Here is a 12,583-nt window from a genome sequence, read left to right as displayed (position 1 = left end):
AGAATGGAAGTGCACAACATATATATACATAAGGAATCAACAAGATATACAGTTTCAATATGATACTTAAGGAACAAGGTCAATATACTACGTACAAATAACAGGTATCATATAATACGAGAATAATGCATGTCAAGTCACACAAATGCAACAATCATATAACATACAAGTGTAACAACCATAAATGCAGTAAGAATCACATTCAACACATATCAATGGCAATATGCATGGTCGCTGTCGGCTCGCCACCCCAGACGCCCACACAATAAACTGGAGCGCACGACAGGACAACTGTACACACTCCAACAACAGACCATTACACGTGAGTGGGAAGCGAGAAAATATCTTATCTATCTAGCTTCTTGGTCACTATTTACAAACATCCCCAAACACCCACACAGTGTAACTGGAGCGCACGATAGGAATCACCCACTTCAACAACAGACCACTACATGCGAGGGGGAGGGGCAGTATTCTAGGAAAACTATCTAGCTAGTCCTGGTTGCACTCACACAGTGCTATAATGCTCTCACTGTACCACTATCCATAATGATTTAGTGAGAGCCAACAACAACAACATGTTATGATGCATGCTGCACCAGTTCAACAGATAACTACTATATCTCTCAACATCAACCATAATAAGTCATCGCAAATTAACCACAATTAATGAGACTGATAAGAGACAATTAGATCATAACAAGGTCAACAATAAGTATCAAGTAACGAATCAAGCAATGAATGCAATAAGGATAATAACAAGATAATTAATAACGGATAATAAATCATGTATTACAAATAAGATCTATGTTGACCAAGCATAGGAGTACCCACTTGGTAAGATGCACGTCGAACCCAGAACCCCCAATTACAATAGGATTCACAAATCAAGTTCCTCAACAAATGAGAACCGATCGTGCTCGATCTGATTGTGCCCTAGAATCCTTGCTCAGCCCCGATTCTGGTTCCTCCTTCTCTGACAAAATCCAAAGGAAATCCCATCGAACAGAGCAAAATCCATCAATCCAAACAGCTTGCAATAATTCATCATCCAAAACTGATTGGATTCAAGAAACCTCACCTCAAATCTGATTATGCCCTAAATCAAGCTAGGCTTTGATTTCTCCTTCGATCAAAGTCGTTGTCCTCCATCGAGCTGCTTCCATTGATCGAGAAAAATAGGGAAATGGAGGGCGAATACACATTCATATATAGACACAAAGGAAAGAGATCGAAGGGTGTTTTACATGCGAGAGGTACATCGGAGGGTTCGATTGGAGGTTGTCGCTGACCGTCGTCGGTCGCTTCAACGCCACCACAACAATGAGAATGAGGAAAGGAATGGGCAAGCTTCGGTTCCTTCACCAATATCAGGGTCCTTCTTTGGCATTGATGCCCACGGAAACGATGCGGCGATGAAGGATCGCGGCAGGTCGGCGGCGGCTACTGGTCTTCTCCACGCGATAGGCGGCGAAGGGGAATCACGTCAAACGACAGCGGCGTGCAGCGTGCGGCGGAGGGTCACGGTAGACGGCGGTATCAGATACTGGTCTTCTCGGTTGCTAGTCTTCTCCACGCGGCGGGCAGCAGCGGTTGGGCGTCTTCTCCATGCAACGGGCGACGAAGGACGGAGGATGGCCGCGGTGCTGAGCAAAGAAGAGAAGATTTATAGGCTTCCTTGATGCGGTGTATTTATATGGGAATTATTTATATACATTTTCCCTTTATCTATTTGTCACTTACACCCATCAAAATTAATTATTTATTTATTTACCAAACCTCTTTATTGTTGTCCTAAGTGGTATAGGAGGTCCGGGTCGTCTCTCTCGGACTCAATGATAGGATGTTTATTCTAGACTGTTACAGGATTTTATTATGTTTTATTCATCCTAATTATCTACAAATTCCATTTATTGATAATTAAATCCTACAATGTAGTTTATTAACATACAATCCTATTTACAATAATATACAACAAATTTCACACATTTACAAAGTACTCCACATCTATACATAAATAAACAACAGCTATTCCACAATTTAATTTATCATTAAAAGTTAACATACAACATGAGTTTCAATTATTATAACATGTACAAACATACATCATAAATTCATACATCATACATTATGATACAACATACATACTTAACCTAAATAAATTATACAACCTAAATTTTATAAATCTTACAATTGTACAACCTAATAACCTGTTCTTATTCAAGTGTTACAATAACACAACCACAATTCCATACATCATAATACATACAACAACATATTCACACTACTCAATCAACACAATCCATGTGCACATGACTCACAACAACCATTCACATAACCGGTTCCAATAACTGCAACTTTAACAAAATTCCAAACACTACAAGTTAACATTAAGCATGTTTCTTTACTAATCAATCATCCAACATCCAACTCACATTCAACATTCCAATGCAACAAAAACATACGACTGAGAGATTCATTCCTACCAATTCAACACATCAAAACTTGCTATCAAACATTTAACATATCATCATATCATGCAATACAATCCAAACATATCCTTCAAACCAAAACAACCAACAAGAACATATATTTTTCAGCACAAACCGAAACCAACAGCAAGCACATACTATTCAACACAACGTAGAAGAACACAAATCATGGGGGGTTTTGATTTTATCAGTTAGCAACAGAAACAGAAATAAATGGAAACAAACTAGGTTAAAGGGTTAGCGGTGAAGTTCCTTCCCTTGCGGTTTGGAACAGAAGAACAGAGGATGATGAGGGAAAACGGAAGAGGTGGATGGAGCGGCTCCAAATCAGCACAGAACATAAGCTTGACGCCATTTTGAACGAGTCACAACAACAGGGAGTGGTCGAGCGTCGCCGGAACTGGCCGATTCCGGCGAACTCAAATCGGGGAAGAAGGAAATCAGCCACCGTCGAGCTCCATTCCTGCTGCAAACCACAGACAGGAGTTAGAAACCAAACGGAAACCCTTACCTCATTCCTCGGTGGAAGGTGCGGCCAGAGCTCAGCCCGGCGTCCCGTGCTGGTCTCTGATGGATGCGGTCAGACAGGGAATCCGGCGGAGCAAACCACCCACGCCAGACTCACTACTACGGGTGCGACGGCCACCATCGCCGGAGCGAACCACCCACGGCGGCTGGAGACCTGAATGGTAAAGAGGAGCAGCGCCGGAGCGAACCACCCACGGCGTCTCCCCTGCGGTGCTGTGGAGTAACCGCCCTCTGTTGACGCCGGCTGCCGCCTTGTGGCTGATCGGAGATGAAGGTGATGAACGGAGGTGGCGCGATGGGTGGAGGCGGTCGGATGGATGGAAGCTCGCGACGGCGGGAGCTCGAAGACGCCGTCGCGAGAGAGGAGAAGAAAGTCGGGGAAAGAAAACCTAATCGCGAGCTCCCTCTGTTCGCTGCGGATCGCGTCCCTTTTACTGCCGTCTGCCTCACTTGATCAACCGCGCCACAGTGATTCGGACTCAAGCTTGAGCTTGAGCTTGGGTTGCTGAATTGGATTGAGCATGAACAGTGGGCCAAGTTTGACCGAATTTAAACTGGGTTTGTGGGCTTTCTTTGAGTGGGCTTGGGCTGTGAATTGGTTTGGCTGAACCCAGCTGAACAGGCTGAGCCAAGTGGCCTTTAGGCTAGGCTTGGGTTTGAATTGATTTGAACTGATCGAGCCAATTTGACTGATCAAACTTGAGTTGAACCCCATTTGAAATCCTGATCGAACCAAAATTTATTTTTCTCCAAATTTAATTTCCTGCAAAATAATTACAACCAATTATTATCCATTCATATCATAAATTAATAAAAAATACAATAAAGCTCAAAAATTCATGCAGGATTAAGAATTAGCCCAACAAACCCTATTTATGTTATAAAATATGGTTTAATCGGTCCAAAATAATTCCAATTAAACAGGTAAAAATGCCAGTTATCATTCCTCCGTGAGTTTCTCGCCGACAAATGCGGTCATCGTGCGTGCAAGGAAGAAGAAGTCGCGGTGCTCGATTCGACTCGGATCGCATGAAGGGTAAATCATGATTTTAGTTATAACGAGGAGTAACAGTAATTTCAAATGGTTAGGGTTTGGGCTAAACCGGCTTAAAATCTAGGATTGACTGTAACAATTGAATCGGTTACTGTAGCGAACTAGATTCAATCTTGGTTCGCTTGGTTCACTAACCAAACGACCTTTAATTTGATCCAAACCAGTTTTATTCAATTCATCTTCGTAAGATGAATCTTCTCGTCCCTTTTATTTTGTCAAAACTTCTTCCATCATGAATTAAACCAAGTTGGTTCAATTTGGTTTAAAATTGATTCACTTGGTTCACTAACCAAACGACCTCTGATTTGACTCAAATCAGCTTTGTTCATTTTGTCTTCGCAAGACGAGTCCTATTCTTCCCCACTAGCAAAGTTTCTGGTATCTTACAGAACTATTGTGGATGGAGGTGGAATTAGAGAAGTAAGTAAAAGCCCTTGAACCTCTTGGTGATATATTGCGGTGGAATTGGATCAGAAGATGGTGTCGACGAATGGTTGGCAGCTGTTGATGGAGAATGCAATGGTGATGAGCCGCGGAAGAAGATAATCCTCTTAACCTCATCGGAAGACTAATTCTCATTGCTTTTTGGTGTTAGGAATCCCCAAACTCTGGTTGAGAGAATTCTCGATTGGCAATGTATGGAAATGGTCAATTATCCCCAGAGCTGGGATGGAATGGTTAGGGAAGGGTCATCCCCTTAACCCCGATGGTGGAAATGCTCTAGTGGCTGGTGGTGGTGGAAGGAAGAAGAGATCTGTCACACGCGCCAATCCCTTGTTTCAATTAGAATCACAAATTTATATTCTCATGTAAATTGAAATTGAGTGGGCGGTTGAGATAAGCTCCAATCTATATCAATGGCTGAAAACTCTCAAGATCCGATCCAAGGCTTGGGATGAGTTCAAATGTTGATCCAAGACTCTGGATCTTGATCCATGGCTGGGACCTACTATCTCTTGACTTGGATGGACCAAATCTTTAACAGATGGTTCAGATTGCTCCTTATCTTAGATGAATAGTCTTGATTTCTCTAAGTCTTGATCAAGGGTAGGGATCAGTTCAGATCTCAATTAACAGCTTGAATCTTAAACAACGGTAGTAATTAACCATCTTTTGAGTTGATTAGCCCGGATCTTGGTGGATGATCTAGATTGTTCACAATATTTGAATGGATGGTCCAGATTGGTTTTCCTCCTCTAGCCCTAGATTTGAGCTAAAACTAGTTAGATCTAACTCAAGTCTATGACCCTTTGATTGCCTACAAAGATCACATTTAAATGTTAGTCCTAATTCCACAAATATAAAAGAAATTGTATAAAATCCAAAATAAATCCAACTCATAAAATATAATATAAATGTGAATTTAAATATACAAGAGGATCAAAAAGTATGAGTATAGGAGTCAAAATATCGTATCAAAATAATGATTATCATCCATGCCCCTTACAACCTAAGGACGTGTGTGGTAGGCCGCGTGTGTTTTTTGCTCTGTTTCATTAAGAAAGGAAATGTTTGAAGGTGGAAGATGAGTGACTAGAGGAAACTAAAAATTGCTAAAGTTGATCTATTCAACTTCTTTTGGCTTCAAGCCCTTCTCCTTAGGGAAGGCAACATCTACTCTCACTATAAAATTTAGGCCTTTTGCGATGAATTTTATGAAAGAATTAAAAAAACATTTTATGATGAAATTTGCGATGAAATTATTTTCGTGGGTAATAGTTCATCGTCAAATTCTGCGATGAAAAAATATAAATTCATCGCCAATTTTACGATAAATTAATTTTTCATCATCAAATTCATTGTAACTTTGCGACAAAAATTATTTTTGTCCCAAACTTCAGTAATTGATGATCTGCCATGAGTAAAATTTTTATCGTAGAATTTTATGAAGAAAACCTTTTTTGTCGCAAACTTCACAATGAAAACCTTTTTCATCACAAAATCTTTTCGTTGCAAAATCTGCAATGAATAAATTTTCATCATAGATTTGCGATGAAAAAGGTTTCTTCGCCAAAATTGACGATGAATCAGATTTGACACAAAATTGTTGATTTTGGCGACAAATCTGATTTGTCGCAAATGTTGATTTTGCGATAAAAATGTGATTTCATCGTGAAATCAATGACGAAATTATAATTTCACCACTGATTTGTGAATAAACATGATTTCATCACCAAATTGGCAATGAAATATGGTTTTGGTCACCAATTTAGTGACAAAAATCTAATTTAGTCGTCAATTTGGCGATGAAAATCTTGTTTTGTCGGTAAAGTTGCAATATATAGTGTAATTTTGATAAATTTACAATGAAACCAGATTCATCGTAAAATTCATCACAAAAAGTAAAATTTTTTCCAGCAACAACCCATTTTCGTTCTTCAATTGTGTTTACAAATAAAAAATCAAGTCAATCAAATATTCCAACACAATGCTCAATTCAACATTCTAACACAATACTCAATCAATCTAACATATAATAATATAATCTAACACAATACTTAATCCACATATAACATTCTGACACCATTCAATGCAACATATAAACAATCCAAGAAATAAGATATCATCATCCAAGAAATAAGTTATCATTGTAGCAGTTAAAACAAACAAACATAACCAAGAAGACATCAGCCATATCTAAATAAAAACATCCCATATCAAATGATCTCAAAATACAAAAAATATCATCGTCCTTGACATCATCATCCTCGGTAGATGCTTTCTACTCAACTTTCTGCTCTTTCCATACTTCTTCTTCTTTTCCTACATCAGAAAACAAACAAACAAACAGTATCATTTTGTGCAAGATAACTATAACATGTAAAGACTTACTTCTTCCGACATGAATTCCCAAATTTTACTGTTTTCCTTAGTCTCACCATCCTTGTTTGAAATAAAATAACAATACTAATCAATAATAAAAAATGAAGGGTTCACAAATTAAATAACAAATATTCTAAAACACTAATTCTGAGAAACATAACAATAATACACAACTAGGATCATGAATAATCATCATCATCACCACCACCACCACCATCATCATCATCGTCATCACCAGAATGAGGAGGAATCTGACTCGGAGCAGAGCCTAACTAAAGATGTTGCATTATGAAGTCTTGTTATTGGCATAATTCTCTCATTTCTTGATCTCTTTGTAATATTATCCCCTTCAAATTGATAACCTCTTCAGTTAAGTTTTATATTTGTGCCCTTACTACTAATGGGGTGGAAGAAGATATACCAGCAACTCTATGACTTTTGCTCACAGAACTCATTCTCAATATCCTTCAACCTTTGAATCCCCAGTCGCCTCTAGCCATATATACTCAGATTATTCCCAAAAGAGGGCTCAGATCCATCATTATCATCACTAGTACCTTGAACTTCTCTATGCTAGCTCTAGCTCATCATATTTCTCTTGTATGCCATGAAAAAAATTAAAATAAACACATATAATATTGATTATATCTAATAAAAACATATTTAATAGAAAAATAGAGCAGGTACATAACTATTAGAATCTAAGTTAGAAATTAAGATTCAAGATTAATCCAAACCTTAATTACTCTAGCTCTATCTCCGCTCCAAGTCTTGTCTTTCTTTTGCAATATGCAAGTGAAAGTGTCTATAAATAATAGCTCCTTTCTCATTTCTTTGGCCTAAAAAAATAATGTTCAAAATAATGTGATAGTTTAAAGTCAATTAATAACTTAGTGTTTATAAAAAATTATCAATTTACATGTATGTTCATCAATATTGATTGAGCCTTCCGCATATGTCGCAGATGAGTCTCTAGAATTATAAGTTTGATTTACTTTATTCTACTGACTCCTTTGTTTGCTCTCCTTAGTTTACCAAATATTGGAGATCCTAGCCCAATTTTTCTTAGTGATGTAGGGTGACTTTTCCCCCTAGTCTTCGCATGATTAAGTACATGCCGAATGTGATCCCCATATTTTTTTTCTTAAAAACCTTCTTTATTTCTAATTCTTTATTTGGCTCCCATTTGAATGCTTGCTAGAATGTAAAAAAATAATTGATTATATATTCATTTTAATTTTATATATAAACTGAAGGGGATATATACCTTAAACTTGTTCCACCATACCCCTTTCATGGATGCTAGAGTGCTTATATATGTCATTGAAGCCCCTCTCCAATAGTTATTCACTATTTTATTTATCTCGCAAATAACATGTATAAAATTTTTAAATATATCATAAAATTATAAACAAATATTGTTATATAATTAAGATAGTAGTTGAAAAAATACTCAATTTTTAAATACTTACAAATTTCTGTGAGGGATTATATACTTCTGAATATCATACAACTCAGTAGCGGACTATCTAGCTGAAAGTAATGGAGACTGAAGTGGTGATGAATTTGGTAAAGGTACTAGTCATGGTCAGACTCGAGTCCAATACTGTTCTCATCGCGTAGGCTAAGTCAATACCTTAGGGTATTCAGCCCCTGTAGACAAAGTATATCCATTCAGCTAACTATACGCCGAATCCTTCCATTCGGCAGGAGCCTCGCCGAATCCTTCCATTCGGCAGAAGCCTCGCCGAATCCTCCCATTCGGCAGGAGCCTCGCCGAATCCTTCCATTCGACCATATACTGGTCAACTCCCTCCATGTGGTTATTCACCAGCCGAATTCCCCCTTCTGCCCTACACCATCCGACTCGCCGAATCACCTCACAAAGCCTTTGATAATATTTGTCAGCACTCCAGTTTGACTACCCTCCTCACAGTGTCCTGGCCCACCTCATCATGATTTTCTGACAAGCTCACGCCTCCTATATTTAATGCTATCTCTCTGCGGCATGCCCCGCTGCATTTTCAGATGGTGACAACATGACGCTTTACCGGCGATGGGACAAGGAACTCGATTATTCCTGCCACTTCATTAATCATGATGAGACATTCCTTAATGATGACGTGACAGGTATGCACGCTCATCTCCTCTTAAAAAGACCACTCCCGACGACAGGTAGCTCTCTCAAATTCTCACTATCTCTACTTCTTTACGCTCAAGCTCTACTGTTCATCTTCTTCCTCCGTCCCTAACTTGATCGTCGGAGTGGTCGCGCTAGGACACCCCCCTGGCCTTCCTATTGACGTTCTTTGTGATCGCAGGCCATCCTCGGAAGCTGCCGCTGGTCATCATCGGCTCCCGCAAAGCCTCAGGCGACGTTGAAGCTGTTCCCGTTCCCCAACATCAGCCACTGTTCACATTCACTTACGAGGAGGTCCGGTGACGTGTCCCGGAGCAGTTCTCAACCGGAACAGTACTGACAAAGGTACATGGGACGGTCCTGTTCGATTAGAGGGGGATGTAGGTACAGTGCCAAGTGCCGAAGCAGACTGACCAGGAGTACTCCGTCTATGTCCACCACATTGAAACTGTCAACCAAAATTATTAGGATAAAGTATTAAATATTTATTACATAATGAAGAACATGAAAAAATCAAACACCTAAATGTCACTTGTAATGACCTATAAGAAAAACTATAATGCATTAACAGATAATTAAAATATTTAATAATGAGACAATATATAGACAATTAATTGAGCTATGAGTTATATAAATATACAAATTAAAATTAAATTTATTCATAAAAAATGCATTATCATTTTTAAAAGATGTTCTTATTTTTTATTATATAATAACATCAAAGTCCTCATTCTTATTGACATTTTTATCATCACATACCTATCATTTGGTCCTCCATGACCTATTTGCACTTTATTTTATTGTCAAGTGTCTAGTCAACTTTGACTCACTTAGATTTATTATCTCATATCAAGTGTCTGGTCAACCATGACCCACTTAGATTTCGCCCTTAACAACTTTCTATTGGACTTTTCAACTGTCAAGTGTCTAATCAACCGAGACATTTGGACTTTTTCATTGTCAAGTATCTGATCAACCGTGATCCACTTGGACTTCTTCACTATCAAATGTCTGATCAACCATGACCTATTTGACTTTTCTCTCAACCATCAAAACTCAAACCAAGCTTGGTCATCCTTGACCCAAGATTAATTGCACCAACAATCTCCCTCTCCAACAATCTCTCACTTGACTTGACATCTTGATTTATCATTCAACTATTAAGTATCAGATCAACCTTGACATACTTGACATTTCCCTCAACTAATAAATATATTGATCAAACATCAAAACTCAACTCAAGCCAATTTGAATTTGATCAGAGGTTGATTACATCAATACTCTCAATGTTAGAAGTGTTATCCTTTTTTTACCTCCTCACAGATGGTCGTGGGACCGACCGTGTGGGACTTGGGGTGACAGATTCCACTTTTTTGTAAAAAAAGAAGTGTTACCCTTTTATTATCAAAGAAAACTTTCTCATTTTCGTTGACTAAAACTTTAGGCATTTGTTTGTCCAATTCTTTTGATTGGCCAACACATTTTATATCTCATTCAACATTGGCTCTTTTGACCATCCATAAATTGCTATGACAATTGCATTAAATTCGAGAAACAACCCATGAACAATAGTCCTTCTCATTCTTGTCTCCGTAATTTGATTTTGAGGATCTAATTTTGAAATTTCCTAACAAACTTTTAACTTTGGTAAAGTATATTTACTCACCGTCATATCATGCTGCAAGATTGATAATAGTTCATTCTCAAATTGTTGTAACTTAGCATCATCTGCTGAGCGAAAAATCCAACAAGAGTGTCTCATGCCTCCTTAATTAGGTGTCTTCACATCCTTGATGAATCCAACAAGAGTTTCTCATGCCTCCTTAGGTGTCTTCACATCCTTGATGCTCTGTAGCAAGTCATCCTCCATTTTCTTTACTAGTCTTGATCTTCCACTTTCTAAGATCATCTTGATTTATTAAAGGTGATATCTCACTGCCCCCAACAATCTACCATAAATCTTGGCCACGTAATTAAAATTGCATATGAGTACTCCAAGTGCTATAATTATTATTAAGTTTTTTAAGACTACTTATAGAAATTGTCATATCTGTCATAGTGACTTGGTTATCAACTGCAATCAACCAAGTGATGCCAGATCAGTAAACTTCATAGTCTTGGATTGACATGATCTCTAATTGTCGCTTTTGAAGCACTTGGTAGCTGGTTCCTGACCACTGACTCTATACCACTTGTTGAATTGATGGATGAGATTGGAAGAGGAACTTCTATTATAGCAAATAATAGTTTGTACAAAAGTATTTGATTATACTTGCAATCACTCAAAATTCTTATCACAACTCAAACACTCTCAATGTACACGAACCTACTTTTATAGATTGACAACATGATAAAAATTTTAATATATAACTTTTTACCTTTTCTAAAATTTATCCTAATAGAACTCTATTTATTCCAAAAAAAAAGCCAGGCAGTGATTCTTCATCTATGACCTTAAAGTTGTCATGACAAAAGCACTCACAGAAGTTCTGCATTTTTGCAATGGAAACTCCAAACAACATAAACAGCAGGGAGCAAATCCAAACATCTGTTATAACAAATCAAGAACATGGATCACTTGGTCATTCTACTTGGAAAGGCCAATATATATCAAAGACATGCTCATCAAGAAGAATATGGGTTCTAGAAGAAACATTAGGAGAGAAGAAAACATGTTCAGGAACAGAGAGAAAAGAGGAAATGCATGCACTAGCTAGAACAACATGCAAAAGCTCACAAAGGACAATTTGAATCAAGAATCGCTCCTTTCACCAAGAGCATCGTAGTTTGTCACATATTGGATGACTTTACTATGGATTTAAAGGAATTAGTTATGAGAGAAAAAGGAGATCACATTTCCTTTTCTTTTAAGTTTCTTTCTCCAAATATAATAAATTTTGATTTGATCTTCCCCTTAGTTTTTTTTTTCCTCTGGCTACACCTTTTCTTACAAGGAAAAAACAACTTTAATATATATATGTTTTTTTTTTTTTGAAGAAACTAGAGAATATGGAGGAAGAAGAAGATACCAGCTCATAGCGTTTGGCCAAAGCCTTGACTCATCGATCAATGATAATGCATTTACAATTCAAAGGCACATTACAAAATGATAAAATGAATGTACCACTTCACTTCTGCACATGCTTGATCGCGAAAAAAAAATAGTAAACTATTCTAAACTCCTCCTCAAGTAAAGTAAAGTCACACATACTTGAAACGGACGAAAGAAACTCCTCTCCCTATGAGATACATTTCGTCCTTAGCATGAAAGCAATAGAAAATTCTCAACTTCACAAATCTCTAGAGGGTCTTACATATTTATTATAACAAGAGAGCATTGACAAACAAGAGTTCACAATAATCAGGCACTCTAGTACTCATCTTAATCATTCATTGGTCGTATCGTTTTAAACTTTATTACTCTTTAAAAATTATACAACTCCAACAATGGCATGTGCCAGTTATGAAGCATGCTTACATTTTCTTCGAATTAGATTCTTACTGATGATTGAGGTCAAGCATGTGACAGCCATAACAAGGAATCAT

Source organism: Curcuma longa, chromosome 19, assembly GCF_044706935.1.
Source record: "Curcuma longa cultivar G26 ecotype Majalengka, Jawa Barat chromosome 19, ITB_CL_G26_1.1, whole genome shotgun sequence".
Taxonomy (NCBI): Eukaryota; Viridiplantae; Streptophyta; class Magnoliopsida; order Zingiberales; family Zingiberaceae; genus Curcuma; species Curcuma longa.
This window is presented reverse-complemented; position numbering follows the sequence as displayed.